Consider the following 6,734-nt stretch of genomic DNA (forward strand, 5'->3'; position numbering starts at 1 on the left):
AGGATATTTTTTTCTTTCGATGATTTTCTTTTTTTTTTAATATGTTGTTAATAAATATGAAAGTTACGAACTAACAGAAATTAAATAAATTTCGCATCGATTTATGCCAATTCTAAATTACATTTTACCTCGAATAAAGATTGAATGAAAATTTAAGGAGAAATATTTTTGTTAATAAATTGTTTTTAATGAACAAAAGTTGAACAAGTAAAATTTTCACAAAACAATTTAGGATGATTTTGACAACGTGTTAAAAAATCATCATCAAGATAATAAATAATTACCATTTACTTTTCGTTACGTAGAAATTTATTTTAAAGTTAAATTCTTGAGAGTTTTATCTTCAAATATTCGCACTTCTAACCTGTATTTATTACATCTATTACATCTTTTTATTTGTAACAGATGTTCACATAATTGGACTGATAGGATTAATTCGAATAATTTCATTGATTAAAATAGAATTGATATAAACGAAGTACTATTTATATTATATATAACAAGCATATAATATGAGCAGTTGCCAATTTTATTTTTTCGAGATTCATGAAGAAAATATCGCCAAGATCAATTCAAACTTGTCTTGATCGATCGAACGTGATTCGTTATTCGTCTCGAGGCAAATTAAAGGTATTCAATCGATATGAAACTCATTTGAGCAACGGTGAAGCAACGAAACGAGAAGGAGTTGGAGGAACTTTCTTCTCTAACAAGTTCGGCAATCATCGGCTGCCACTAATCAACTACAATCCTCCCAATTCACACCGAGTATCTCCTTCCGCGCCTCCTCGGTTGGTGGCGTGAGTCATATTTCACGAAATCACGCGTGTACCCGTTTCCAATGTTCCCAATCTTGCCGAAGAGAGATGTTTCTGCTGATTAGACTGTTTATCGAAACCTTTATCCGAGCCTTCATTGGATTCTTTTCTTTTTTTTTTTTTTACATTCTCGTCGAATTAATTAAGATTTTTTTTTTTTTTTTGAGAATTACGAGCTAGGCATACCGTGTTACTTCGAAGATTCGTTGCTTCGAAGATTTCGTAATTGAATTTTGAAGAAATATTCGACTTTGATTGTACCTTGCATATATTATATTGCTGGTAAAAAAGTAAGCTTACATGCTTCTAATTTTACTTTTAACATAATTGATGTTCTTGGAAATTAATTTTTAAATGTTTTTAAACTTGTTACTGCTTTCATTTTTATTCATTGGTCTATTTAACAACTAAGTAAGATTATATTTGATTAAATAGAAATTGGTTTTTGAAAATAGATAAATAGAAGTGAGTATTTTTATCAAGATTTTGAAAATAAACTTTTTCTTGAAAAATAGTTGCATAAATATATATTTTAATATCATTTTATATATTGAGATTTGGATTATTTTGAAATGAATATTTCGTAGTAAAAAATATAAAAAGAATTATAATCTTTTAGATAAATTTTAAACAGGTGAAATTAACATTCAACATCCAAAATTTTAACTTTAATTTAATCTCAAAGAAATTTAATAACACGTACATAATCAATTATATTCATACACAAAAATTTCCAATAAAATTACAATTTTTAACCGGGTAAATTTTCTTATAAAGTAGTAGTACCTGCACAAAAAATTTCATCCCAATTCCACCATTAACATTTAAATTCCAATCAATTCAACTTCACAACACTTCATCACACCCACCCAGAAACCAAACAAACAAACAATTCCTCCAACAGTTGAAAACAGCTCGAAGCATCATGGACTTACTACTCACGGAGGCACGAGAATTAGATGAGAATCTTCGAGGGGTGAACACGTCCCCCCTTCTTCCTCAGTGTGTCCAACTGGTGGCACTCTCGATTACGTCGCGACGATTACGCGGTAGCCGAGAATGGCGTCTCTGTGCGTACATGTCGCGGGAATAAATTAGCCGTGGCAATTAGTTTCGGAATCGACCCGCCCCGGGCGGCCGGCGCCACCATCTTGATTACACCCGTGGAGAACCTTTAAAGACAGTAGCCACCACTGTTTGCCGAAAGGCCCGAGAGCGCCGTTCGCGCGGCCTAATTAGCGATGCCCACCGAGATATCGCCGACGTACGCTAATAATACCGAGCATAAATATTCCGAATTTTTTCGTCTGGTGGCCCGTCCGCTCCTCTTCTTTTTCTAATTCTTCTCCTTCCTTTCCTCCATTTTTGCTACCACGTTCTTCTTCGCTTTGATTTCTCATTGTTCATCATTGTTGTCAAGGTGGATTGGGGATGGGCGATGCTTGAAGTGTAGATATTAGTAATTTAATAAAATCAAATGTTTCGAATATTATGATATTGTTCAGAGGATGTTTCGATGTATGTTTATTTATTTTCGAAATGCTTTGAAATTTATTGCTTAAGTGAAGAGTATATAGTCGTTGTTTTTTTTAATATCTATTATTTGGATTTGGAATTTGGAGAATAACACATCTATGTGTAAATCTGTATTGCCTTGTGATATGTCATACTGTTTTCATTTAATGATATATATGATGTATTTCAAATTATCTGATGCTCAAAAAGGGAGAGAGAGAAAAGAAATGATTCATTTTCATAGATTTTGTTATTTTGGTATTAGAAAGAATTTTCTATAAACGGTAAGTTCTTGAAGCTTGGAAATGACAAGTGATTTTAACAACATATTCGTTAATTGCATTTTTATTATTAAATTTGTAATCGTTTAAAAGTAATATTTCATTTATAATGCTTTTATATATTTTATATTATAAGTTTGTTTTTGAGAATATTTTTTCTGAAGGTACAAAAAGATTATTAGAAAAAATTTATTACAAGTTTATTTATTAAATTAAAATAATAAATAAATAATATAAATAAATTTAGAAATTAAATGTTAAACAAATTTTTTAATATCTAATTTTTTTTAAAAATAAACTTAACTTAGATATAAAATATTTTACATTAAATTTTACATTAAAAATTTATGGGATAAACTATAAAATTATAATAAAAATTAATTTTAATAATTTAAATTTTAATAGTTTAAAAAGTTAAAATAAAAAATCAATTAATCACTAATAATATTAATAAATATAATTTTTGCAAAAATTATTTTACACATCATCTGATAATTTGATCTATTAAAAAAAACTCAAGTTGTTGGCTGCAATTTTAAAAAGATTTTATTTTATTTTAAAAGAGATCGAATTTTTTTCAAAGCACTTTTTTTTAATGTTCAAATAATATCGAAAGTGAAAACGGAGATGTGGGTTCGTTTCATGTGGGTGTCGTGTGGGTTTCGTTCGTCCAGTTAGCATCATTTCAAAGATACTAATTGCTCGGTTGGCTGCTGATTCAATTTCCCCATTCCTTTCTCGACCAGCATTCGTAATCATAAATTATTTTCGACTGCTTGTCTCCCTAGTCTAATTGCTATCTAGCGGCACCCTAATGAAACCTGTTCACCCCTATCCCTCAACGCGTGCTTTCACCTCTAATCGAATAATTAAATACTTCCGTCGATTCTTCTTGAACAAATATAATTCACTCAATTAAGTTTTGATCGTACAAATTTTCAGAGTCACCATACTTATCGATCATTACTCCACAACGATTTTATAACACTACTGCATAAAATAAAAATATTACATCAAAAGAACATTGAGAAATTTTTTTTATATTTATTTGCAGAATAAGATCATCCTCTTTATTATTAATTAAAACATCTGTTTCTTCAGATATTCTTTTTTCTTATTTAAGATAAATTGCAACATTTAAAATTTCATCTTTTATGTGTTGATTGAAGCTAGAAAGTTTTATAAAGATTTAGAAACAATCGTATTTTATTATAATTTATTTCTCTTAATAAGAATTAATTCATTTTGCTGCACACAGTATTTTCTATCTTTTTCAAATCTCTATCTAGATTGATCAAATTTCTTTTTTGTTATATGATTTCAATAGTGATTCATAACGAAATATTTTTAAGTCTTTCTGATTTATTATTTGACTTTGTATGACTGATTTATGTTGAATGCCAATATATATCATCAGATGATACGAAAAAAAGTTATTTAATTCGGTATACATCAGTAATTTATCGCAGTATACGTGGTTTTAGATATTTTTCTCGATAGTAAGAAGTCTATGATTGAAAATTAATTTCTTATTTGAATATTTAAATAATTATATAATATATATAATTATATATAATTAATTTATATATTTGATATATGATATTTTTGTCAATGTTTGCTCTAAAACATACATGCAAGATTAGTTTTCTATTATGGCTATGTTAAATTTATTGGAACACTTTTTTTAATTGTTTCAATTCATCATATACACTTGCTAAAACAATGAAAATTTATAATTTTCGAGATACTGGTAAAAAAAACCATTACTATTTCTACTTTTTATTCCATGAATGAATTTTCAAATGCAATTTTATTATTTTTATGCGTTCTTAGAACTAAACTGTGGATTTTTACACAAATTCATATTTTTCATCGCTATAATTATAAAAGTAAAGATTTAATTCATCCTTTAAATATCATAATAAATACTTTACTTTAAATATTGTATTTCAGAAGACAAATCCAAGATTTAGGAATTGAAAATAAATAAACAATTACAAAATATAAATACTACAAATATAATTAAAAATAGAAACAATGATGATAAAATACATATTTGAAGAAGCAAAATGCATTATATGACTCGATATCGTGTACAACATTCGGATAATTAAATTGGAAATCGACGATTCTAAATTTAAGTGAAAAAAAGCACGGGACAAATGAGAAATCTTTCGTTACCTCGGAAAAAAATATGTTCCCGGCGAAGAGAAATCACGTATTCACCCCGATATCTTTATCGAAATTGCTCCATTTCGATAAATCGTCTCCTATTCCACTTCCCACTCTCGCTTGAATTTTAATCGCGTAATTAGTCGGCCGGCCGCTAGGCCGCTTCTTCGCCATTTCTTTTGCTCGCCGCTTCATGTTCACGGAGATAACATCGATCAGATGATATCGCCTAAGCTACCAGTCCGCTTGTTAGGCCTAACTGCGCGCCTCTGTCATCCGTTTACGTTAATGCCGCATTATCTCGAGTTGCGGAGGATGGACGAGCAAAGAAAAATCGACCTACACGCTCGATCCGATAAGCGGAACCGAAGAATTTCGTTCGTTTTCAGCCGTCAACAGGGGGAGGAGGAGGAGGAGTGGCATCCTCTCGACTAATTAGCCGCGCATCCCTCTGCATCCCTCGCGCGATTTGTCGATGATTGATTGCCGCCAGATTTCACGCGTCCAGGCTTCGAGAGGTGAGAGACTGGCTGTTGGAAATTTTTGCAAAGCCGCATCAATATTTGTCTTTCTTCTTGATCTAGAAATTTTTGAGTTTCACAGTTTCCAATATTTCTCGAGCAAATTTAATTAAGTTTAAGTACGATTTTTATAATCTTGTTTTCTGCGAATGTATTTAATATTGTTGTGCAATTTCTAAACGTAAAGTAAATTTTCTATATGAAGATTTTCCATTTAACAGTCGCAGTGATGTTAATAATATTGAAGTACGTGTATATATGTATAATGTAACACGTGGATACATTTCTTTCTATTTTGATGCGGAGATAAGTGGCCTTGCCGAATGACAGGCGAAACTATGAGCGACTAATATTTATTGTAAAATTTGAGTAGTAAATTTAATAAAATTAATTTTATACGTGATCTAACACAGGAATGAATTATCCTATGTGATATTTAATCGTAATTATTAAATTCGTTTCCATTTTATGGGGAGAACATTTAAAATTATGCATGTATGTGTAAATATAAAATTAAAAATTTCGTATCAGTCAAATTTCAATCAAATAAATTATGAATGGTAATATTATTTTTGGGTGGGCAACATAGGAATAGCAGTATCTTATCGCGTTACCAAAGATTCTTTTTAATTAAAATTTTGAAAAATATAATTAAAGATAAGTAAAAGAAATAATTATATCATATTTGCAATAATTTTGCAATGAAAATAAGTATTTTACTGCGAAAAAAAATTTTTTGATTAAATTAATTAATTTGTTTAAATATCTATGGCAAGTAAATGATATAAAATTTAATATTAACAAATATTGAAAAGTTATGATCTTCAACAGTGAATAAAAATTTAAAGACATATTAAAAAAATAAAAGGAAAAATTAAAAAAACCGATGTTATATTTTAAAGAATAATTTTATAAATATCTTTTCTATGTTAACTGCAAGATTAAAGATAACATTATTTTCATTTATTAATTTTAATTTCTTTCGTATCTTTTTTCCCATACAATTAAATTCATTAGTCTGATTCCAATTTTCTTCTTTTTCTTTGAAAATTAAATGTCATAAATTATACATAAAGTGTTAAAATATATAAATATCAACATCGTATTAAAATAATAAATGTAAAATATGCTATTGTCAGTGTAATATATATAAACAGTTAAATTTAATCAAATTTCAATTAATTTCTCTCATTTTGATTAATTAATTGTCATGAATGATGCATAAGTGTTAAAGCATCTATAATATCGTGTTAAAATAAATAAATGAAAAAAAAAGACAATATATCGAGATAACAATATATACTTGAATCACTTAAAATAATCGTAGAATAATTTCGAATAATTCTCCCGATACGTTGATTTATCTTAACTTGTTTTGAAATTTGAAATTTCGAATCAAAAAAAAAAAAAAAAAAAAAAAAAAAAAA

The sequence above is a fragment of the Apis dorsata genome, unplaced genomic scaffold (assembly GCF_000469605.1).
Source record: "Apis dorsata unplaced genomic scaffold, Apis dorsata 1.3 scaffold_339, whole genome shotgun sequence".
Lineage (NCBI taxonomy): Eukaryota > Metazoa > Arthropoda > Insecta > Hymenoptera > Apidae > Apis > Apis dorsata.